Source organism: Thermobia domestica, chromosome 17, assembly GCF_964235325.1.
Source record: "Thermobia domestica chromosome 17, izTheDome1.hap1.1, whole genome shotgun sequence".
NCBI lineage: Eukaryota > Metazoa > Arthropoda > Insecta > Zygentoma > Lepismatidae > Thermobia > Thermobia domestica.
The window spans coordinates 156,207,732-156,234,659 of record NC_137470.1 but is presented as its reverse complement, the minus strand read 5'-3'; the positions used below and the strand labels follow the sequence as shown (position 1 = coordinate 156,234,659).

At 36.2% G+C, this 26,928-nt stretch overlaps 1 long non-coding RNA gene across 1 annotated transcript; it reads right to left on the bottom strand.

The window, feature by feature from the left end:
• Positions 1–6,426: 6,426 nt before the first annotated feature.
• LOC145673781 (uncharacterized) lies at positions 6,427–21,278 on the bottom strand. Its single transcript, XR_014128812.1, has 3 exons — positions 21,035–21,278; positions 14,543–14,942; positions 6,427–7,970 (listed from the first exon to the last, which is right to left on the bottom strand). It is a non-coding gene; the product is annotated as an uncharacterized LOC145673781 (long non-coding RNA).
• Between the last annotated feature and the right edge of the window lie 5,650 nt (positions 21,279–26,928).

The following is a 26,928-nucleotide window of genomic DNA, read 5'->3' as shown; positions in this document are numbered from 1 at the left end:
CTTCTCCCCCTCTCTCTTTCTCTAACACACGCACTTCATGTTCCAAAGTTAAACGGAGCAAGAAACCGATATATCTGTTCTGGAGAGTCTAATTAACTGTTAACTTCGACGTCGTGTTTTTCGTGCTCTGGGGATAACATCTCCAGTCCTGGTCATCTCTGACAGAAATACTGTTTAAACGCAAGGGAATAGGTAAAATCTCTTTTCTATTTCTGAGTTACCGAGTCTCAGTCGAATTACCTAGTCACTAAGGATTAGAATCCTCGACCCAGTGGTGGTCTATAACCTAACACACATCATCCGACTGACACGATCATCCGTTTGAGCTTTAGCGTGTTCATTCTATCTGTGCAAATTACGTTATATCCGGAAGAGATGAAATCAATGCTGAATTTTCGAAACAGATAAATCTTCGGAAAAGACTAGAAAATGATAACTCTGTTTATTTGAAAACAACATTTTATTTATACTGGTTCGACACAAAATTTGTTCCCATCCTATAATTCAATGTGCTTTTTCACGTTGAAATTTGAAAAATGCTACATCTATGAGGAATATAAACTTTTCCTTTCCAACATTTGTAACTTTTCATTACGATACAGTTTGGACTTTTAATATCGGGTATTTCTGATAGAAATTTAATAGTAAAATAGAACTGTCTTCTATTTTTTCTTTCTTTCTCTTTTCTTTTCGTTTTTTTCTGTTTTGTTCAGTTTGCATTAGTAGTCTGAAATGAAGGATATGATCAATGCTATATACAGGGTATATTAGAATGTATTTTGGAACAGTACGTCCAATGAATAGTATCGAATTTGCAATCTAACCCCTCGGAAACAAAGTATGTGTGTTAAACTTTTGATATTTTCCCAGATGTGTCTCGGAGATATACAGTTCTACTTGAAATTGAGTGTACTATCCATTATGAAAGTGACATAATGAATGTTTAAAGCATCCTCTATATATTCGAATAGTTCTGAAAAAAATATGTAAAAACAAAAGTTATTTCTATATTACTGTTCGGTTTTTGGAAACGGGACTTTATAATGTTAGGTTTTTTTCTTACTACGTTTGGATTCCACAGTTTTATCTGTTCTCCCTTTTCTTTTTCTTCTTTTCTTCTCTTCTCTCACTCTCTGCCTCACTTATGAATCTCTGTGTAAAAGACATCCATTGGTTTCAATTTTTTCATTGTGTGTGCTTCAGTTTCTCCCTACATCAACCTTGTTTCGTCTCGGCTTTGTTATTTCATTTTATCGAAACTAATACACGTGTAGTTTGAAATAAGAATTGCGCTCATGTTGTTAGCTAATTTTAGTATAGGAGAGAAGAAAGGAGGAGAGAGAGGTGGTCTCTTTACCCGACAAGATTATGGGATAAGGAGGTGTATATTGGGTGGCCTAATTGCAGGGCGTTAGGTGTCGCAATTTTTTTGATGCGGAGTGTACAATCCAAACTTAAAATTTCCGTGTAATTAAGCTTACAGTACAAATTTTATGCCTATTTTTCTCACATCTTTATGGGTTGATTGCCCTGTGCTGTAAGCGCTCCATATAATAAACATAAGCTTCAGCAAATATTATAGTAGAAAGCAATAGATATATGAAGCCAAGCACTGTATTTTTTGTTTCTTATTTTTTTTAATAACATCGATCGTTTTCGATCATTTTTACAAACCAACTCACTACCAATTTTCCATAGATAGAAAGTGCTCCTCCCCCTCCCCATAAAGGAGAATTTTAAAAAATGCTAGGAAACATTCTGTTTATTTTCAAGAGTTAATACATTTAATTTCTGCTCCGTAAGTTTAACGGCGTGCGAGATACTATTTTTTTTGCAAAAATTCGGATCCTCACTACCTCCTTAGGATATTATGCATTATAATGAAGGCAATATAACATCCCGGCTTGGATTAAGGTCTAACTATATACCAAAAGTAATTTCATTTGACTTTACAATTTGACCGTGATGATGAGGCACACATAGTTACATTCAATTTTTTATATAACAATGTATATATTACAGTGATTCAAACAGTCATTTTTCCAGTGGTTAGCTCCTCTAAAAAGTCACAGGTCTCGAGAGCCAAGTAGTAGTGTAAGTCCTATTGCTATTATTACAATTAAAACTATCAATATCCAAAAGTGCCTGAAGTTCTTTTTTTAACTTGGTTAGATATACTCACTTCAGGTAAGTAGACAGAAACAAATTGAAAAGGAAGGTAAAGATGGGTCTTGAAAGTAAAACGAAGACAAATTTACCAGTCTTCGGTACATACTGTCTACAATGCAGTGAGTAGAGTGGGTCTGTTGATCATACTGAATCGGTGGGTCACAATGGGTCATATTGGGTGGTGGGTCACAGTGGGTCATGGTGGGTGGTGGGTCGCAGTTTGTCACGGTGGGTAGCCACGACTCACTACCAACTCAGAGAACTTGAACCACTTGACCCACTCCATCTCTGGCCTGGAGGGATTTAACATGTAATACCTTCCAAACGGTACAAGCTACGGTAAAATTTACAATACCAGTGAATTTCCGAGAAAATTGTACATAAATTTGAAATCTCACGAATCCGAGAGGACACTTTGCGAATGTATCTTTTTAGAAATATGTAGGAATTTAGGTATGATTAATATTTGTTTAGTGTATTGATTACGGTTTATAACATTGTCTTATTATTTGAATGCGAATTGAATACTTTAATTTTTAGCTTATGTTGCATATATTCTAGGATAAATTTGAATTTTGTTATTATTGGTTTCACATACCTTACGGAAAGGTGACAGTTTTTTGCACATTTCAAATACTCTACAATCTCAAGCAAGAAGTATTGATAAGTAATAATTTGATTTTGAATTATTAGGAGCTTCTAGACTGGACTCTATTGCGTAGTGTCATATTATAGAAAGATTGTATATTTCCATTATGTTTTGTCTCTCATTTTCAGGTTCATTCTTTGTACGATCTTTATTTTTAACAATTAGAAAATATCAAAAGCATTAATGTTCCTGCAACCGAACAAACCAACTCCGTCTGTTGTTTTCGTTAAGATACTACAACGAATTCTTGTATGACACCTACACACACAACTGTTCGATTACAACCTCACTTCATACATCAAGCTGGATTCCGACCAAACTTCTGTATTAATGATCAACTGCTTCGCCTTACCACCTACATCAGTGCCCAGTTTAACCTAAGAATTCCTGCCTCGTCCTTTTTGACTTGGAAAAGGCTATCGATAAAGTCTGCAATCTAGGTTTTCAATACAAATTATTTTCTTTTTTACTTCCACTGTTAGATTCCATTTACCTCTAAAGTTGTCAGACCTGTTCAAATCAATCACATTGTGTATTACTCTGTGTTTATAAACTCTGGTGTTCCCAGGGATCTGTTTTTTTTTCCACTGCTTTACTTGCTCTATATCGTAGACTTTTCTCCTCTTTCTCACAATGCATCAGTGGTGGCTCAATGGTAAAGCGTTCACTTCTTGTCCTTGGGATCCCGGGTTCGATCCCAGCCCCGCCAAGTGAACTTTGTGGTGGACAAACACGGCGTGCATGGGTTTCCTCGGTGTTCTCTCGTTTCCTCCCAGTTTCTTCATTCTACCATTTAATTCATTACTCATCATCACCGTCTCCTTTAGCTTAACGGGCATAACCGTGGGACGTAAAACTCAAAGATTTCATTTCATTTTCTTCCTCAAAATGTCAGTCTTTCATAATAGCTTGATGATATGCTTTTCTGACAACGACAAATACTTTTCAACATATCAACTGTATCCTTAAAACCACAATATATACTTTCCTTCAGTGGTATGGGACGTGGAGCCTCGAACCTAATACCAATAAAACCCAAGCCATCATCTTTCTATCTTCCAGTAAAAGCAGTTGAGTCCGTCGCCTTCTATGTAACCAGTGATTGGGTTGCATGCAATCCCTTCGTTGCTATTTGCGCGGCCACATATCTACGCAATATCTTCGACTCCTATGTGAAATTGACTGTCCACCTTAAAGGTTTTGTTTCCAAAAACACCAATCGTCTAAACCTACTCCGATGCCTAACTGGGACTAGCTGGGGCCTGAAACCACATATACTTCTAAACATGTGTAAAGCATATTCACATCCTACTTTGATATGTTTTACACATTGGCTATCCGCACCTAAGAATTATTTCCGCCATCTCCAATTCTACAGCCTCATGCCTGCGCCTTGAGTTTCGCTTTAAATCACAAAGTTTTACATAGGAGATATATATATATAAAGATAACCAAGAAAGTTCTGTCGCTTTTTGTAGAGGTCTGTGTTCAATTGGCCAACACCTGTGAGTTGAATGCAAATGGAGATAAGGTGAAGATCAGTTGCTGGTGTGCGTATATAAAACACACTACCTGGTTGTGGCAGTTCAGTTACACCGTGAACTTGCGTAAGGACAGAGTGAACATGGGATATCCCCAGAGCGTTATAAGGGCATGTATGCTGTACGACTTCAAACTTGGGTCAAACGAAGCTGCAGCAGGGTGCCAGGGGTCAAAGATATGCCAGATCGTTGGTGAGGCTGTCGTGACTACGCAGACAATCCAGCAGTGGTTTAACAAGTTTAAGGAAGATGATGAAACACTGGAAGACGCAACACGTGGCAGAAGACCAGAGGCAAACAGTGGCTAGACATGTGAGGAACTGGGACTACATGTGTGAGTATGAGTGGAGAAACCATTCGGCAGTACCTCCATCAACTTGGCAAGCACTGCAAGTTGAATCGATGGGTTCCATATGATTTGACTCCGGGCCAGAATGCAACACAAGTAGACGACTGTGTTTCTTTGCGGCCCCGTCTGAGGAAGGAGCCATTTCTGGACAGGATGTGGACGTGTGATGAAAAGTTGGTCCTGTACGAAGGTCATCATCATTAGTTAGCATCCCATGAACCGGTTCCGAAACAGCCGAAACCAGCACTACACCAGAAGAAGGTCTTCCTGTGTGTTTGGTGGACTGCTCGCGACATCGTGCATCGGAAACAGCTACCAGCTGGTCTGAGCATCAATGCAACCGTATACCGTCAGCAGGTGAGCCGTGTTCAAGAAAAACTCAAAACTCTGGAGCCATCAATTCTGAATCGCAAATAAATCCTCCTGTTACAAGACAACACTAAACCCTACGTGGCTAGGATGATCTGGGACACCATTCTACGACTTGGATTCGAAACAATATTGCATCCGCCATACTCCAAGCACATTCCCCACTCTCTGTAAATCCTATCCTATTCTACGGCACTCTCAACTATACCTGCACTTTACTCTGTGCCATTACGTTTTTGCACGAAATAGTCCCGACTTTCAACTTCTTGAGAACTTGCTCGTCTCAATCACTCCACCATACACCCCTCTGCCTTATATGGCACTGTACCTTCCTGTACTAATAGGGTTCCCTGTGTCTCTGTTCCGTCCAAGGTGGCTTCTAGACAGAAGATAACAAACATTTGTCTCTCTAACACCCTTCCTTGTGTTATGATGTCGAGTGCAACTCAATTTTTTCACCTCAGCAAATGTTCTACTATAACCACTATCCATATAAATTTTTGGAGCATTTATGTTTATAAGTCAGTGTTTATACCTCATTTTCTTTTCCTGACAATTATGGTCAAATTATATAATACGCAGAAATTATAATGAAATGTGTCATAATTAAGTTTCTTAGCTCACCGACATTTAAACTGGATCCAATGTTTCTGTTAACATCACAACCCAGGTAAAGGGCGTCACATTTGGGTGAGTCCTACTACGGAAAGCAAAAAGAAACAGAATCAATAAGTAATATTGGGAAATTTCATAACCTTAAATTTCAATTTTTACTTTGTATAAAAACACTTATCCTTCCAAGCATTTGCCGTTTATGGCTATTTTATTGTCACTCAAGACGTGTTTTGTTGAATGTAAAACAACAAATTATATTTTATAATTTACTTCCAATTAATGTCTTAAAGACGTTTGGAGCATGGGTTAGGTATTTATTTCTTCTTCAGATTTTTTTTTACTTGGTTTCAGTTCATCGTCACTTTCAGGAGCGATTCTGCATCATACGTGAACCTAGAACTTACCAATAGATCCGACACTAATAACATCTTACCGGGAATCGAAACCAGGCATCCAGCCCCAAAGGTGCGTACCCAATTCACACGGCAAAGAAAGATCTCAATTCAATTTTGTTATTAGTGTAATTATTTTTACTTTCAGTTTTAATCCTATCCTTATATTTTGTAAATGGAAGAAAAATCTGAAATGATAAACTAGAACTAAACAGTAACAATACTTTTATTATGTACAAAAATTTCACATATTCGCAATTACGACTAATAAGTTAACAACATGCCCACATTTACAACACTCACTCCTACTATTCACTCCATTACATCAAAGCTATGCGTACCCAATTCACATGGCAAAGAAAGATCTCAATTCAATCTTGTTATTAGTGTAATTATTTTTACTTTCAGTTTTAATCCTATCCTTATATTTTGTAAATGGAAGAAAAATCTGAAATGATAAACTAGATCTAAACACGTAATAATACTTTTAATATGTACAAAAATTTCACATATTCGCAATTACGACTAATAAGTTAACAACATGCCCACATTTGCAACACTCACTCCTACTATTCACTCCATTACATTTAAGCTTTGAAATATGGCAACACAATTTAATATATAGAAATTTTTAAAAGACTAAAGTTAACAGTAACTGTACAGCGTGGTCCGGAAGTGGACGTACCCCTAATTGTACTTCTTCGAAGATAATGTTAATGGACATTTTTTCCTGGAGATGCTTAATAAGTGGTTGGTGCCTCAAGTGTAAGAAAATTGTATCAGAAACACTGTTGTGATACTGCACGATGGAGCACCAGCGCACGTCGCTATTCACTTGCGCAATTACCTCAATCAAACGTTTCCTGGCCGCTGGATTGGAAGAGGTTGTGCATCTTCACCAGCTCCCTTTGTCTGGCCTCCAAGAAGTCCCGATCTGACGACACCAGACAATGCTCTCTGGGGTTTCATATAACAACAAGTAATAAACATTCGATATCACAGAACGCTGGAATTACGAGCAGCTGTGGAACACGTCTTCACTCTCGTGACTCCGGAGTATTTCCGCAAAACATCTGCGAGAACTTGGCGCAGAATTCAGCTGTGTTAAGACATGGATGGTGATCATACCGATGCTTATGACTCTTCAGACTCTTAAGACTTCAAGGTAACTGTGTACAGACATTGTACCATAACTAACACTATACTTTTGAAACTAAAAGGGGGTACACCCAATTCCGGACAACCCTGTAGAAGAGTGAGAAAATCAACACCTGGCACACATGGCAACACTCACTCCTATCTCTCAATATATTGAATATAAGCTAACATATGAAATATTATACTTCAACATTGTACATAGGAATTTTAAAAGGATTACAATTCATAGCAAATATAGAATGAGAAAATCAAATATTTTTACATTTTTCGAATTAAAGCTGATGAGTACAACAATACATATGATAACACTCACTCTTGTCATTCAACCTATTAAGTTTAAGCTAACACTATATAAGTCAAAACAATATAGTACATACTAATTCATTTGTAACAAAACTTCGGTCAACCCTATGGCATGTCCATATCATAATCAAGTTTTTAGCACTTTCTACACTAACTCAATCTACATATTTGTGTCATGAAATGCATATTTGCATGAAATACTTTGTGTCTTTCCACAATGCAATAAAGTAGGTCTTATTCTTATTAGCTTCTGTACAAGCTACGCATATCGAATCCTGAAATTTGAGATCAGTTCTGAAGTCCTGTGTAATTTCTTTCATCAATCGCTGGAGTTGAATCTTTATAATGCTCAACATTTTCATAACCTTCTGGTTTCTAGCAGAACATTAGTGTCACACCACACATCGAGCAGAACATCAACTGAACTAAAAAAAAAAAAAAAAAAAAGAAAAAGAAAACGTATTTTCATTGCTGAATACCTGCGATAAATTAGAGTATATAAATATTTGTATATTTTTTGTATAAAACAGTACATAATTTTTATGTATTTTATTGTTTTTCAATGTATTTGTGTTATCAATTGAATTAAATACATCAACATACATGATATATGTTGTAATTTTATGAAGATCTCGAACGTTTTAATAAAGCCAGTGAAATATTGTAATAAATTTATGTTGAGTTGCCTGATTTTTTTATTCCATTCATTGCTATAAGAGAATGCCGATGAAAAAAAGAAGGAGAAGAAGAATTTTTTATTACGATAGAAAATATAGAGCACATTATGCATTGAATAATATTCTGTGCTCAAAGCTACTACCTTACTGGAGAAGAAAAAATGAAATCTTTTAATTTTACGTCAAATGATTATATTGGCTAGGCTAAAGAAGAAGGTAATGATCAGAAATGAATGAAATGGTGGAGTGAAGAAAGTATGAGGAAACAGGAGAACCCCGAGAAAGCCCACGCACCCGGTGTTTGTTCAGCACAAAGCTCACTTGGCGCCAGTTGGGATGGAACCTAGGACCCCATGCACCAGAGGTGAACGCTCTACCGCTGAGCCACCGCGGCCCATTCTTACTGCAGAAGGGTATGGTTGTACTGTGAAGTTTGGTGACAAACAATACAGTAGGACTTCCTTTTTTCTTTTCATTAGTAAAGTTTGAAGCTAAGTTCGATATTTTTCAAGTGTCATTACTTCCTCTGAAGTATTGCTAAGAGTGTCTGCAGTTGAATTATGCAAGTAACAACAAAAACTTATTGACGACAGTGTGTTTGAAGCAGTTCTGCATTTTCTGACCGCCTCTTTATAATCACCAGGAACAGAAATTTATATTTTAATTTTCGATTTAGTTCATTCGAAAATAAGAAATCGGTTAGATAGAGGAAAAGGTTTAAGTCAGTTGTTTTATTTTATTTTATTTACTTCTTTAAAGAAATGAACAAAACATAAATTGTAAAACAGTCGTAAAAGGTTTCCGATTTATTTCTTTATTTTCTTATGTAGGGACCAGAAGAATATAATGATAAAACTGTAGTTTCCTATACTTAATTGTAGATTTATAAATAAACAGGGACGTTAATTTGTAAACTAGTCATCTTTCAGATGCATAAAAGTGGCAGCATGTGAGGCTTACAAGATTTTACGAGGACTGTTTCTTCTTTCAAGCTCCGGTTGCTCTTATACGTGACCAGACAAGCATAAGGATGCGTATCTGCGCATTGCGCTACTGCGCAACTACCCCACCATAACATCTGCCACTGCAAGGTTCAGCACGTTAGTAAGAGTTGAGTTACAGGCGAGTAAAGATGGCTGCCATCATTGATTCTCCCGTCAAATGTGAGTTGCGAAGAGTCATTTGTTTTCTACCGACAGAAGGGAATAGTGCAGGAGAAATTCATCCCAAAAAGAGCCGAGTTCATGGTGCACACTGTACGAGTGAGGGTGCTGTGCGTAAATGTTAAAAAAAATTAACAAGGGCGAACAGATGTTCGTGATGAAAGTGGGAAGGACGCAAGTCTGTCGCCAATGACGAAAATCTTGTTCAGCGAGTGGATCAAGTGGTTCGAGAGATGCAGTGAGTTGTCTGTGGATTTTCAAGGTCAACTCTCTATACCATTGTTAAAGAACTTCAAAATGTTGTGAAGACCTATCTCCACACGTTGGCGGCAATCGTTTATGAAGAGGGTATTGGAAAGCTCGTTCATCAATATGACAAATGCCTTAATCTTTTTGGTGACTATGTGGAAATGTAACTGTAATTGTGTTTGACTTTTGGGAATAAAATGATTTTGTGATTCACATTTTTTTGGTGTGTGTTATGCTCCATCAGAGGTTGAAAAAATAGCCTTGTACTTGGAAAGTGTTACATGTTAGTATGATTGCTTGCGAGGTATAGGCAAGTGACAATGAGAATAAATTTATGATATACTAAAAACCAATACTACCATCAGACAAATATAGAAATATTATAAGCTATACTAAATACCAGTATAATTTACATGCTAAAAAAATCTTTCCTTATAAATTTTATAACATTACTAAAATAATATAAAAGTTATTTTATTTATTTTCACTTCAAAGAAATAATTTTGAAATTCGATTTAAATCGATGATTTTTTTTAAAAATCACTTTTTGTAATTCATACTGATTTAAATTGAATTGCACTGGTACTTTTCTAAGTAAAAGTTTTGCTATTAAAAGTTCGTCTAACATGTAATCTATACTATTCAATATAGGGTGTTCATTAACTCTTGGGTCAAATTTATACAGGTGATATAGGGGTTCAATATACATATTTTGAAATAGGAAACGGCTAGAAAACGGCTAATTCAAGAGCCACGCCATCTTGAAATTGCAGCAATTTATGGGAACAGTATGATGGTTCAATAACAAATGTGTTTATCAAGTCGATGTAACCTACTTTATTGTGCATAACACTGCATCTGAGTTGTAAGGTTTAGTTCAAACAAATTATTGCTGTACTGCACGTACCAAAAGCTCACAGTAACTGCACAAAGTGAGGACCACCAACCTCGATGCACGTAGCACAACACCTAAGAAAATTTTGCCTCACTCGCTCAAATATCCCCGGCATCTCTTGCACAATTAAGCAGGCAGCTAGGACCTTGCAAGCAAGTCCTACTCGTATTCTAATGTTCTCTACAGTAATAATAATGTTGAACATAAAAGTCCTCAGAACGGAAGCAGTTGAATCGTCTATTTTTCCTTTTGATAAGGTAACTTCCTCATAAAGATCAAACATTTCTTCACAAACGCTGCATTTGCACCTCTATCGATATAAATTTGCAAAATGCGGCCCAGTTTTGCGGAAAGTCAATTCACCTTCACGATCCAATACTTTATGTCTGATTACAGGTATTTCTACAATAGTTTCACTTACTCGCTTCAACTGCCAGTTGCCAAATGGCGTTATATATATGATGTGATACAGCTCTTATACTCGCCAAGTTGGGACAATAACATCATTTTGTGCTCAAAAGGTTCAATACGTTTTAGATAACCTGCTACTGTGCTTTTATCCATCTTTCCCTCGGCCTGTAAACCGAGGCATAACCTTAAATAAAGCATAAATAGATCATATTTTGGAAAGAGTCAACCAATTGCAGTTTGTAAGTGGTTATGGCATTGACGGTGACGCAAACATCCATGACCAGACAGTATTAAAGCATTTCGAGAAAGCTGACTACAAAAAGACGTTCGACGTTTGGGCGCCATATGATCTGACACAAAAATATTTACTCCTCAATCGAATTTTGGAGCTGCGAATCTCTACTGAAACATAACGAACTCGAGGTATTTCTGATGCATTTGACCATGAGTGATGAAAATTGCATATCATACGATGATAACGTGGAAGAAATATCATGATAGGAGCAAGAGGAAGATACATAGTCTGTGGCAAAGCCACAGTGAGAATCAGCAAAATTATGCTGTGTGTTTTGTGGAATTGGAAGGGTATCATGCTGCATGAGGTGCTGCCTCCGGCCAGAATTATAGACTGCAAACTGCACTGTACTGTCGGCAGTTACCAAGAGTGCACCTTACAATCTGAAACAGATGACTGGAACTGGAAAACAGAAAGGGTGTCGTATACCACAGTGGCAATGCCAGACTGCATACAATTTTAACTTCCCCGCAGAAATTTAGAGAACTTGGTACAGAACTTTTATTCATCCAGCGTACAGCTCGGACTAGACACCATGAAAGTATCACTTGTTTCGGTCTCTGCAGTACTCCGCGAATGGTGTTAAAATTGGCTTGTAAAACGTGTTATTTATTTATTTTTGTTTTTATTTATTTATTTATTTTAACAGAAACTCTGAAAGCACCAGAAGTGCTACAAAGACGGAATAATTGTGGTGCCGGACAAAAGGGGGAAAATTGTCGACAGCATATGTTGCTTTATAATGTTAGTTTCAAATGAAGAATATATCGCAATCACCTAATTAAAAAAAAAAAGTACCTTCTACAGTCGTAAGAATCTGTAGTATCTTTCTCATATCCTCGTACATTACCTTTTTCTTTTGTCGCAAGATATAAATCTTAGATGTTTAATATGTGCACTGGATTTTCCACAATGATCAATAAGTGTGTACCAATCTTTGTCTAAATCATCCAAATCTAAATTTAATTTACGGAAATTTGTTTTAATGAAAATGCCTCGATCATTTTTCTTTCAATGTTATTGTATGATTTTTGTAACTCTTTTGTCATATTAGTTCTTGATTTCTAAGTGGGATAATCCTAAAACGAGAAATTTGACACTAATATCTCTGACGTATTCCCTCATTCTTATATTGATATTTCGTTCGGTGTTACCTGAGTAAAACTCACTAAACATGCACTGCATTGTAACTGGTCTGTAAAATAACTCTTCGTGTTGAGTTCAGTGTTTTTCTGCTTTCTACCGGTTTTATTGCCATATTTATTCCAAATTCACTAAAATTTTTCTTTAGATGTTTATTGATGCTATGAATTTGTTGTTATTAACCATTTTTGATTAGTTACAACTTTAATGTGTAGGCACATTTCACGCATTGTGTAGTCAGAAGATTTCCATATTTCTGTCTGTTTCCATTGTAAACCGTATCTCTTGCTTTTCTGTCTCAGAACAAAATAGATTAAAAAACATTTAATTTGTGATTGAAATTTCACATCTAATGATTGATTAAAAGAATTGCAATTAAAAAGTTGTAACTTGAAGCATTCATGTAATCGAAGTGTTTCGCGACAATACGAATTGGTCAAATAATTTCTTCATAAGGGTGAGCTTTTCAACTAAACATTTCATTTCGTCACTTAATAATAATAATAATAATAATAATAATAATAATAATAATAATAATAATAATAATAATAATAATAATAATAATAATAATAATAATAATAATACTGAGTTCATTTTGAGTTTAACGTCCCTTTCAGCAGCGAGGCTACATGAGACGGTGGGAGACCCGGATTCGATTCCCGGCGGGAGCTTATGTAGTTCGGATTAAACGTTAATCACTAGGCCCAATCTCATTTAGCCTCGCTGCTGAAAGGGACGTTAAACTCAAAATCAACTCAACTATATGAGACGGGACCTACTGATTAACGTGGAACCCGAACCACATGAGCTCCCACCGGAAATCGAAAAATAATAATAATAATAATAATAATAATAATAATAATAATAATAATAATTTTAAAAAAATAAAAATTCAGGGATACAGAAGTTGGAATATCGCTTCCAAACAGTAAAAAAAAAAAAAAAAAAAAAAAGCATAGGCTACAATATAGTTCATATTTATATTTATATAGGCATGTTCCTTTATCTTAATTTGGTTTCGTCTATTTATTCTTTAAAGACTGCTTTTTCAGAAATGTAGACAAAAATTATCATTCTCAGTTTTATTATAAAGCTTATAAATCAACATAAAACTTAATCATTATAAGTTCCATCCATACAGGGTAGGGATGCGCATGAGACAAGATTTGTGGCTGTCTCGACTCGAAAATGTGTTGTATAAGTGATGTCTCGACTCGAAAAATGTATATTTTTCTATTGGAAGAGCCGTGTCTCGACTCGAATTTTATCAGGAAAATCCTGTCCCGACTCGTCTCGAGCGCATTCCTAACACAGGGGTATACTCAGCAAGTTCTTCTTGGGGGATCATTATTTCTGGACCAAAAGATCAAATATATTTCAATCATTTTTTTTAAGTCTTATATCTGGAGAACTACATATAGTGTAGAAAAACCAAAACTATCACTTAAATCAGTATGATGTGCTTATTTCGCAGAAAATACGAAAGCTCAATTTAGGGATTGTGCAAAACTTTCGTGGCCCCTGGTTCAATTGGCCCAAAAGACCCAATATATTTCAACAAAAATTTCCTTTAGGCCATATATCTGGGAACTACATATAGTTTAGCCAAACTCAAACTATCACTTAACTCAGTATATGGTGTACTTATTCCGTAAAAAATACGAAAACTCGATTTAGAGGCCATTCAAAAATTTTGTGGCCCCTGATCCAATTGACCTAAAAGACCTAATTAATTTCAACGTTTTTTTTCTTTTTAGGCCTTATATCTAGAAAACTACCTATAGTGTAGCCAAACCCAAACTATCAGTTAATTCAGTATGATGTGCTTATTCCGTAAAAATATTATGTAGAAACTTGATTTAGGTGCCATTCAAAAATTTTGTGGCCCCTGTTTCAAAAACTAATTATTGGCCAAGATCGAAATCTGTTGATCCATTTTTTCCCTTAAATTCTTGTTTCCTCCTTTTTTCTCCTCCATAATTTTGACCTAAAATATCTAATAACGTTTTAGACAACCTAATAAATCAATCATTATCAATCTGAATCGCAACAATATTGGGCTTTGTACAATGTCATGATATCCTCACCTCCTTGTTGATAACAGTAAAATATCTTGTATAATTTTTTTAAAAAAATAATGTATTTTACTCTGCATAATACTCACCTATTGTTTGATTTCGAATTTACGAGCACACATAATATTTATTTATGACTTCCTGGTTCCTTTAGCGCAACTTTTTATCCATCACAAGATTGAATTCTTAATATTTGTCACAAATATTTTTTCAGCATACACTATTATCAATCCCAACCTGGATAATTGTCTTCACGTTACTTTGAGTACAAATCTGTCTATTCTGTTCAAGTAGTCTTTTCATAAAGTCATAATCTACACACTCATTTGTAAATCTCAAGCATTTCGTGTAGACACAAAGTTCATAACAAAATATAAGAGACAATTCAGGATTACTGTGGCTTCAAATTCAGTCTAAATTGATTGGCATACTAGGATTATATTCAAGGCCTTTTTATTATACCAATAATCTGCACACTATATAATCAAGCTGCAAGAGAAAGAAAATTCAAAAGTTATCCTTAGAAGAAGAATTGTTTTGATAAACATATCATATAATATGAGGTAAGACAAAGTAAACTTGATGTATACCTCGACCAGAAGGGTGAAATGTATTGAATTTCACCTTCAACTGAAGTTGAGTACATAGACCATCTGCGTTAAGTAGTAATCATGGATTTAAGAATTACAATTATTTATTAAAGAGTTTAATTCTGACCTGCTGCCCTCATGCACAATCTTATCGATACTTTGAAGAGTGGAAACTAGAAGAGTAAGGGAAAATGAAACAAATACAATTTTCAGAAAACTTTTTGAAAGTAAATGCTTATAACAGCACTTCCAAACGTTATGATTCTGAGAACTCTTTACACCCACAATAAGATTTTTTTTACTTTCTATTTATTGTCATTTCCATCTTTCCTGAAAAATATAACAAGAAAGATATTTGGAACATTTAATGCTTGGAAAAGTTTCCGTCTATTAGCACGGAGAATACAAACACACATATTTACTATTTGCTAATCTTTTTTTTTTTTTTTTTAATTACTTACAAGATCACACATGCGGATCATAATACAATGAATTGCACTTTGAACGATATCACACCAGTTTTGGGAAATGAATCTTGACATAAAAACATGAAACATATGCAGGGTGAATCTGAAAGATGTGCACACACTTTGGGAGCTGATTCGTGACATCAAAAGAAGACAAAATGTCCTCTTGCATGTTGTCGAATTCCGCGTCATATACGAGTGACAGAGGTGCCAACTTGGAATCGTAACAATTAGAACGGAACAGAAAGACGTGCACAAACTATCTCTGTCTGCACAAGTGCTTAATGTATCATTTTGCTGTTGTTCATAGCCACATTTAACTAGTTTTAATGTCACGAATCACTCCCGGCATCAATGGCTTGACAATAGATTAAACCAAAGGTTAGAATTTTAGAACCCTAGAACCTTCCTGACTACATCACTGTGTTCCCATTCAAGATTACGTATCCTGTACTGTAAAAAGAGAAAGAAAAAGAAAAGAAAACCAAAAATCACATTTACATTCAAAAATACCTAAAACTGAGTTTTCAGGAGGATCAATTCTTGCTTGAAGCGAGGTCCGTGCTGCAGAGAGGGTGGTCGGTGATGTCCCAGCAAAACTGGTTTAACAGCGTGATGACGGTTTTCTGGACTCTATGCGGAATCACGTTGTCGTGAAGGAAGATAACACTCTCGGTTACAAGTCCTGGCCGTGGTTACATGTTTCAGAATTTCATTTTTCTCACACATAAACTGAATGACTAAGCGGATTTCTTCACGAGACCAGTTTTTCAAACGAGTCGCCATTTGTGTTTAATTGTAAATAGCGCCATATGTGACGGGTGGCTGAAATTTTGAACAGTTGCTAACTACATGTATTAAAATTAGTGCACGCTCCTGATGTCCCTATAACAGACGAAATTTCAGAAATCTCTTCCTTTCTACCTTAGTCTCTGATCTTCTCTCGTACAATTTTACACTCGCTCTCGCTGTTCATAAGAGTTGATTTAAGTAAACTGGTTCGAGTTCTTGATGGGAGAGTATTGAAGGCATTACAATAGTCCAGATCACAACTTAAACTGAAGTTCCATGTCTCAAATAGCCTCTGTACTGAAAGGAACGCTAAATATAGCCGAAAAACAAAAGTACAGCTGGAGTAGCTATATATTTAAAAAATAAAGAAAAATAAGTTTACAATAAGCGCATTTCTGATTATTTATCATATTTATTTGAACTTCACTAGGTTTTCAAAACTCTTTATAACGTTAAGAAATGTTTCTGTCTCTTTTTACTTTTTTCTTTCAAGAAAGCGGCTTCATTTGAGGTAGGACATTTTCTTAATATGTAATAGAATTTATGTAACTAAATAAAGAAATAATTACAATTATTCTAAAACTAATACACGTCATTATGTATTTTTCATTCCGGTATATTTAATATGTCGTATTCAGTAATACTTGCAGTGTCAGTGTTAAATATGAAGTGTGAGAGGAGAAAAAAAGAACAGTGACTAGTGCTAGAGAACTGGGTAGTATTATTAGTGATAATAGGAAGTGTGAACGTGAAATAAAAGCAAGGATAGGAATGGCGAAAGAAGCCTTAAGAGGAAGAAAATACTATTTTGTGGGACCTTGAATAAAGAGCTGAGAGAAAGACTCATAAAATGCTCCATGTAGAGTATTATACAGTATGGGCCAGAAACATGGACATTACGCAAAAATGATGAAAAACGACTGGAAGCTTTCAAAATGTAGGTGTAGAGAAAAATGGAAAGAATTTGCTGGGTGGGGCGGAAAACGGGCGATTGATTAATTGATTTCGAGCTTTACGTCCCGTTCAGCAGCGAGGCTATATGGGACGTGGACCTACTGATTAACGTGGAATCCGAACCACATGAGCTCCCGCCGGGAACCGAAACCGGGTCTCCTGCTAACCGCTTAGCTACGAAGGAGCTCTCGGAAAACGGACGAGAGAGTGTTAGAAATGGTGGGGGAGAAAAGAACACTTTTAGATATTATTAAGAAGAGGAAGAGAAACTGGTTGGGACATTGGCTAAGAAGGAACTGTATCCTGACTGACATGCTAGAGGGTATGATGGCAGGGAAGAGAGGGAGGGTGCGAAGGAGACTACAATTAATGGACGATATCAGAACAGAGAAAAAGTACGAGAAGACGAAGAGCCTAGCGAAAGTCCGTGGAGCATGGAAGCATCTCAGTTGCGGCAGGTGACCTCCAATAATGGAAGATTACCTATGATGATGATGATGATACATTAAATAAAGTGTGCCCTCATCCTATATGAAGAAAACTGCTTTATCTGAGAGTTTTTGGTACACTTCAGAGTACCTACGTAAAATTCTAAATAGAAATACCATTTTGGGTAATGTAAGTTCTATCCGTATAAACCCTACTCTACTTAATTTATGAGCCCCCACACAATGTAAGCTAGGAAATACAGTATAGAAATATCTTTGTCGTGATTGCTTTATAGCACACAGCTTTCTTCCAAATCAGTATTCATTTTCATTGCCATATTAACTTTTACTTAAAGTGATAAATGGGTCCTTCGTGGTTCAATGGTAGAGCGTTCATCTCTGGTACAGGGGACCCTTGGTTCGATTCCAGCTCGTGCCAAGTGAGATTTGTTGTGGACAAACATCGTGCGCGTGGTTTTTCTCGAGGTTCTCCCGTTTCCTCCCAATTTCTTCATTCCACCATTTCCCTTCATTTCTTGTCATCACTGTCTTCTTTATGCTAGCCGGCATAACGTGGGACATAAAACTCAAAGATTTCATTTCACTTCAACGTGGGGCTTGTCTTGTCTGTCCAAAAAGCCACCTATTCTCACTTAGAAATAAGGGGTGCGGTGGCTCAGTGATAGAGGGTTTACCTCCGGTGCTTGGGGTCCCCGGTTCGATCCCAGCTCGCGCCGTGTAAGCTTTATGGTGGACAAACACCGTGCTCGTGAGTTTTCTCCGGGTTCTCCCGTTTCCTTCCACTTTCTTCATTTCATTCACTTCTCATCATCATCGTCTCCCTTAACCTAACCGGCATAAACGTGGGACGTAAAACTTAAAGGTTTCATTTTCTCGCTTGGAAATTATTAGAAATAAAATTAGTAGCAATACGTGGTTTCATGTACTATAGTGAGTGCAATGACTCTTGAATCCAGTACTCTACACCAATTATGTTTTGCTTTTCGTATGATGCATCGCAAGATTATCGAATGACTCCTGGAGCTGCATTCTTTAGAAAATGTACACTTCAGAAAATGTGAAACCTAAGAAACGCAGCAAAGATTTTGCCAGACTTTTAAAGACATCGTGAACGAGTAACAACAACAAAGAAAAAAAATACTAAACAGACAGTAATAACAACGGTAACAATTATTCTAATTAAACTTTAACAAAAGTAACTGCAAAGGTGTAAAACCACGACAACAACAATAACAACAAAAATAAACAAAACGAAACTTACTCTTATGCATGTTCTCGGTAATGAGCTAGGAATTAAGTTCTGATAAATTTCGACATAGGCATTTGCTGTATCGCTGGACCACACGGAAATCAAAAAAATACCCAAATGTACTACATTTGGTGAGATAAGATTACCTTAAGCTAGGTTATGTTACATTAGACTAGGTTATGTTGAATCACAAGTCAGTTACCTTCAAAACAGCGGCGTGTAAACTTCTACAGTATGAAATAAAAAAACTACAATGTGTGTATAAATAGGACGTCCGTATGTATGCTGTGCAAAAACTACTGTGCAATAAACACACAAACCAACCTGTGCTAGGTAGCCACGATAAAGCATAAATGATATCTAACCGAGTCAGGGTAGGGCGAAGCTAGTGGGATGCGTCGAAGAAAGGGAGTATGTTTAGTACAAGGGGTCCAGAAGCACGTAAAAACACAAAATTTACAGGAGAAATGAATAATGCAAGTACTTAGACGTAACATAAGTAACCAAATCTAACATAACCCAACATAAACTAACCTAACCTAACATCAACTAACCCAAACTAATCTAATATTAGTAGAAGTAAGCGAAATTCTATCATTTTTCTGGAAAATTATGCGGGACCTCTATACTAATATAACGCAAGCTAAACTAACCTAACCTACCCTAAACTGACCTAATGTGAACAGGAATTACCAAAATTGTAACATTTTTTAGAGAAAAGAGCTGGACCCCTTCTGCTAAATATAGGCCGAAGAAAGTAGGCTCTTAAGAGAGGGTAGTGAAAACAGGAGAGTTTTGACAATGATACGAATTTCAATAGCACTTGTGGAGGTTTCATACTGGCAACGTTCCACTTGTAAATATAAAATACATTTTCTGTACACTGTGTAGAAATACACCGCTATAGTGGCCACCTAGCAGGTTAGGTTATAATTCGATAAAACACAAGTACGATATGTGACAACCTTGAAATGTAAGCAACATTTCAAAAGTACCTTTCCCGCTATTAAATCATAACAACTGCACCTCTCCGCCAAATAGTCCCTTCCGTCTCCATATACAGTGGTGCTTACATCAAAAACTATCAACAACAACAACAAACACTTTCTTAATTCCAACTATTCCTTTCACATGACTTTTACTCATTCTTTGTCAAAAACTAAAATACATTCTCCAATTCACTCCGTAAATTTCTAAAATTGGTCCTACATTACTGCAATTAACACAACTTAACTGAACCTAGTCATTAGTAATTACTGTAACGTTGAAAAAGTTGGCAGGGATTAACGGAATAAATGGCAGCAGAAGAGTCGAAACTGGCAAAATTTCATATATGAATATTAACAATCAGAACACAACTTCGTATTCTATTGAGTGGTGAAGTCGATAGTTCTAAATCAAGTTTACGACTAATTGCGATCACTGTAGGCTATTACAATAAATTTAATATCTACTATCACAAATACACAGCAAGTCATAAGAAGGAAATGGCTTGTGTATAGCCCGCTCCCCCCAGTTCTTTGTCACCGGAACTGGAAGAGTCACTACTACTACTATTACTACTATTGCTATTATTACTACTATTGCTGCTGCTGCTACTACTACTACTACTACTACTATTACTACTACTACTACTGCTACTACTAATTTTACTACTCCGACTACTACTACTACTTATATCGAGAACAGAACCCAACCAACCCCTGCGGGGCTTCTAACCCGTTCCTACTACTACTAGTAGTAGTATTGCTACTAACTACCACCACTACTACTTCTACTACTACTACTACTACTACCACTACTACTGCTACTACTACTACTACTACTACTACTACCGCTACTACTACTTATACTAAAGCCTCCTTACCACAAGATTTACATCTTAAATCTTTATAACATGTGATTCCGATTCATTCTGAACTAATATGAACCGTTAGAATCACTATGATTCGTTAAAAATCACTGAGGGGAGCGGGCTATACTCAATCCAAGGAAATTAGTGAAAGTCTCGAGTGGTGTGCTAAAAGTAAATCTGCACTTGATATTTTTATAGTTACGTGAAAAGTATGAAAATCCTTACCACATTTATAAAAGATTAACGTATGGAAGAATGTCTGAAATGAATTTTTCCTGCAACTTTTCATATGATATGTGAACCTTTTGAATCAAGCTGTCAATTGCTTCAATTTGACTGTGATTTATAAGAATTTTCTTCATCACCTTTTGGCGTTTATGGAGCTCCACTTCTTTCTTGTACATCCGTGAGAGAATAATACCACGCCATACTCTTCGTTGCTTTTTCTTCAGAATCCTTGCTTTAACAAGGAGTAATCTTGTTGTCTTTATTTCATGTTTCTTATAAATATACCTAATTATGTCTCTTAGTGGATTCATTGTGATAACCACCTTTTTCATGACATAACTTCCACTGAACTTGTCAATGGTACGTTAAGTATATGTCAAAATATGTTTTAAGACACAGAATATAAACCATGCTTATGCAAACATTTAACGTTTCCCTAAGGGTAATTGATGTATAAAATCTTTTATTTTATTTTATATTTTCCAAAGTATATGCATTTGTGCAAAATATTACGACATATATTTTGTCATTACACAGCTTAAACATTTGTTATATTAATATTTTAATATAATTTATAATTGCTGAACTATGGGTGATAAAACTAGAATCAAATTTCGCTTAACGTTTTGATTGCACGGTTTACATTTACTACAAGGTTATTACTCTAAGCAGTGGTGTATTTACGAGTTTCTTTCGGGTTGGCTTTGCTAACTTTATTCCTGGACATATTAAAATTCTTCAATATATTTAATTTACTTTAATACAGTAAATAAAATTTCGGAGGGGGCTTAAGCTCGGAAGCCTCCCCTTAAATACGCCACTGACTCTAAGATATTTTTGTTCATCAAACTAGAATTTCATTTTAGGAGTTATAAATACTGTTTTCGTCTCTCAAAATTTGCACTCATTGCATATACACTTTAGCTAGAGTCAAAACATCTGAATTAATTATAACTAGCAGCGTTCACCCCGCTTCGCTGCGGTCACCCCGGAACGCAATAAACTTTGTTACTTAGATAATTTTTACTTTTTCGCTTTCAAGTGATATGATAAAAACCATAGAAGATTGCAGTAAATCTTAACATTATATCGCCTGTCATTTATGTTAACCCGCCCCGCTTCGCTGCGGTCATCCCGGTGCTGGCATATTGTAAAAGTGTCTGTAAAAATAAGCAAATCAATTAAAAAATTTTAAACAGAAGATTCAAGCTATTTTCCGCTGTATATCGCCTGTCATTTATGTTAACCCGCCGAGTGACACGGTCATGCGGGTTGCATATAAATACGTTTATTTTTACCTATGATGAACTAATAACAAAGGATTTGTACGTTATGGACACTTGAATGGTCAATTATCTCAAGACACTGGTAATTAAAAATTAAAGTGATATGATAAAAACCATCTAGGGTCCAAATCCTAATAACCCCCCAAAAATGAAAGAAATTGGTTCAGCCGTATTAGCGTGATGAGCGGACAAAGGATTTTGTACGTTCTCTTTTATATATATAGATTTTGTTTCCTAGTTCAAAATTACCAAAATCTTTTTAAAAAAATCTCTTTTAACCCTGGAAATTCCCATAATCATATACCCTAGAATTGGTTATATTATACCCCATCTTACATGAAACTAGGTAACCACGAAATTCACTCGTAGTGCCTTAGAAATAGTATCTTTTCGAAGACTTTACATGCATAGGTGCAGATTCACTTTGTGAGGGCTTCCCTTTATAGATCTAAATAGTTGTCAAGGCGAATGCTATAAAAAATAATGTGCAGAACCAGTGGCGAAGGGTGGGTCGTAAGAGGCCCTGAGGCCCGTTCACTCATTTACTTTCAGAAATTATAATTTATAACTAATTCATTTTCCTTGCACAGAATGTATGACAGTTTTTTAACATGTAAGTTGAAAAGAAAAATATTGTTCGATAAAGAAATCGTGGTTAGCACCACTGCTGGGAGGCTCACCGAGCAGTGTCTCAGGCTGCAGTAGAACTACCGCCAAGCCATTCAGAAAATCCCGCGAGAGAACGTGTTGGTAGTAACCTGCGAAAGAGACCGGCCTCAGCGCTTATCGACTTCCGTTTCTACATAAAGCGTTTCTCTCGAGACCTTCGATTTCGATTCGATATGTCAAACAGATAAAGAGCAAGAGAATCTAGGGCCCCATTCAACACCAACTTTGATTAATTTTGCGGACTCTATTGCAACGCTAAAACTGCAACAAGCAATTCTAAAGGTGCTACGCCTATTATCTCAAATTAATGCCACTTTATTCCGTTACGTTGGCGCAAACCTGTACGAAATCAGACAAGTTGGGCCTTATGCAGAGTCATTCTGACGCGTTATTAGTGACATACTAAAGAGTTCGACTAACATATGTTTCCTGCAGTAGTCAGGCTTTTAATATGGCTCTAATCATACGTAAAAACGACTTTGCGTAAGGCCCGTTAAGTTTATTATTATTGAGTAGAGAGAGTGTTTTTGAGATATTGTGTGTGACATTATTCTTACATTTGCAAAAGTGAATGAGAGAAAATGTCAGTAAGTGGAGAATATAAACATAATATAATTTCTATTAAAGAATTTTCTATGTCAGTGGTCTTCTGAAAATGAATGTGTTATTAAGGAGCAAAGACCAACTCCTGTATTGAAAATAGAACAAACAAATGGCAAGAGAGTTCTATACAAAATTGCTACAAAAAATTATTTGTGGTTGTTGAAATAAAGAGCAGCGTATGAAAAAATATTTAAGTCTGATTCTGTTTTTAAAGGGGGAATTAAATATCACACAAAATGACTTGATTGAATGCTTGTCATGTATTTTTAACAATATAATTAAAGACGGACTTTTACAAGCAGAGTTTGTTTCAGCACAAGTATACTAAACAACGTATATTTCTTGTAAAGCGAGATAATGTGATAATCCATCTTCCCCACCCGATCACGCCCAATTAAAACAATTAAATTGCATTATGGCGAATTAAGATCGCATACGTGAATTTTATTATGAAAATTGAGACCCGGATCCAATAAGGGCTGTGGATGGCAGCGGCCTAACTAAAGGCTTGGGGGACTCCCCGCAAACCTCGTGGAGTGAGGCCCCTTCTCTACATCCCATTTTATGATTTGGGACCCGTGATGCCTTGAGGCCTCCCGCAATGCGGGGTCTGCGGTGCCCTTATTTACGCTCCTGGTCGATGGACTACTTTTAAGTTAATTTTATGTGGATTTGTCTTCTTGTGTTTCTGTAGTAAAATATTTCTGTCTAATCTGTTTCATTTTATTATTATTATTATTATTATTATTAGTAGTAGTAGTAGTAGTAGTAGTAGTAGTAGTAGTAGTAGTAGTAGTAGTAGTAGTAGTAGTAGAAGTAGTAGTAATAGAATAAGAACATTGGGCCTACCCTCTTGAAACTATCACCCTTCGCCACTGGCAAAAACACAAACCAACATGTGGTAGGTATTCACGGAAAGCGAGAGTGCTATCTAACGCAGACAGAGTAAAAGTGCAGCAGAAGGTCCCGCATGGTGTGGGGTGGTGTTGCATCCGCAGGGAGTATGTGCGTTAGCATGGGACAATATACGTATAGAGGAGGATAATGTAAGAAGCACTTGACAAGCATAAAATCACATATGTAAGAGCACTTGTAACGGTTTTACACTTGTAAACCTATACTTGTAAATATCAAATCTGTATTTCCTGTAAACATTATATATATACTGTCTAAAAAGTTCACTGTCAATAGTTAGCTCTGTCAGAGTTACAACAAAAGTTAGGAGGAGAAACAGTCCCCAAATATGACATTTTCAATCTCAATTGCAGGATTTTTTTTTTTTAATCTGACGAGCCGTTTGGGCTCTACACCCTTTATGTGCCCAAGTTAAATCAAAATTTAACGTTGCCATTTCTCTTTACCCAAAACATACGTGAATGAAGTTGCTGTTTGAAATGGGGCTGGCCATCGACATGTTACCGTAAAAGACATAAAGGCCAAAATTTTCCGGAATTAATCGGAAAAATTCCAGAATTAAGAAAATTCTTGATTTTGGAAAAAAATCTGGAATTCAAAATTTTTCCGAAATCCGAATATTTTTTGAATTCCGGGATATTTGTGATTCCCGAATTTTCTGAAATCCGGAATTCTTCCGATTTTACTTCCCATGTACAGAAATACTCCAACAGTGGAAATTACTGTGTTACATAGTCGTATTTGATACATTTATTAAATTTTACCGGGCTTGTAACGGTTTTTCACTTGTAATATTACACTTGTAAACAGTGTTTGTTCCAGATATGTTTTTGGGGGCACTGTTTCCCCCGATCTCTGAGAGTACCGGAGGAGACCAAAATAGTACGTCTATAATATAATAATATATCGAATAGTTCTGTGTGGAAATAATACGTGCGCCTCGGAATACTAAATGTGCCCCGGAACATTTTCTTTTCTGAAAGAAACACTACTTCTAAACCTCAAATACTGGTTTTCTATATTGTGAAAATTTACTTCGACACTAGAATTTAACTTCACACACAATCTTCTTTCATATACATTTACTCATTTTAAGAGTTACATTTTCACTTTTATGTCGTACAATACCTTTATCAGTATCCACATATTAGTGGCTTTACCCCCCTGGTTCGTTTCTTGCTGACGGAAACAAGATGCAAACTAGCTTACACCGATCATGTCAAGGATGTTATAAAATAGAGGATCTGCCCATACAACAAAATCGTGAAGCCATACGTCACTGCTTAGCCACGCCTCCTCTTCCCGCTCCGCGCTACTAAGATCGCAATGTTTCGAGCCAACAATCATGGCGGAAACGAGAGTAGCCAATCAGACGTGCCGGTTTAGACGATGCTCGGTTGTTTTTCAGCTTCATTGAGTTTATATGATGAAGATACATATGGGCAGATCCTCTATTTCATAACATCCTTGGAACATTTCGTACAATTAATTAGTTGATTTATATCTTTTAAGTTAATGCACATTGTAATAACTCTGCCAAACTTAATCTGTGCCCATTAAATTAAATATTGTGTCATCCACTGTAAAACTTTCAGTAAGATTTAGATATGAATTTCACTGTTCCTTTTTCTGTTTTCTTTACTTTTCTTTTCCCTTTTTTTACTAAAAGAATTAATGCACATTTGGTGGAAAGTTGTGTTACCGGCACAGGTTAAGTTTAATGACGTTCATCGAAATAATTTTTGGAAACATAACTGATTAAGGTTAAATTTTACGTGCCTGGAGTAGTACGTCCAGAGTAGGTAGAAGTAGCAGTAGTAGTAATAGTAGTAGTAGTAGTAGTCGTAGTAGTAGCAATGGGTTAGAAGCCCCGCAGTATTTGGTTGGGTTCTGTCCTCGACTTATTTATAGGTAGTAGTAGTAGTAGTAATACTAATAATAGTAGGAGTAGCAGCGGTAGTAGTAGTAGTAGTAGTGGTGGTGTTAGTAGTAGTAGTAGTAGTAGTAGTAGTAACGGGTTAGAAGAACCGCATAGGTTGGTTGGGTTCTGTTTTCGACATATGTAAAAGTAGCAGTAGTAGTATAAGCAGGGGTGTCATTTCAGACTTTGCTTGAGGGGGCAGTAGCACAATCGACATAAAATTGTCACGTTTTGTACTAGTATATTAGTGGACAACCGTTTAAAGTTACGTATTCCTCAAAGTCTTTGGGGGGCAATTGCCCCATCCTGCCCCTAAATGATGTCCCTGGATGCCCCTGGTATAAGCAATAATAGTAGTAGTAGTAATAGTAGCAGTGTTAGTTGTTGTAGTGGTGGTAGTAGTAGTAGTAGTAGTAGTAGTAGTAGGAACAGCTTAGAAGCCCCGCAGAGGTTGGTTGGGTTCTGTTCTCGATATAAGTAGTAGTATTAGTAGTACT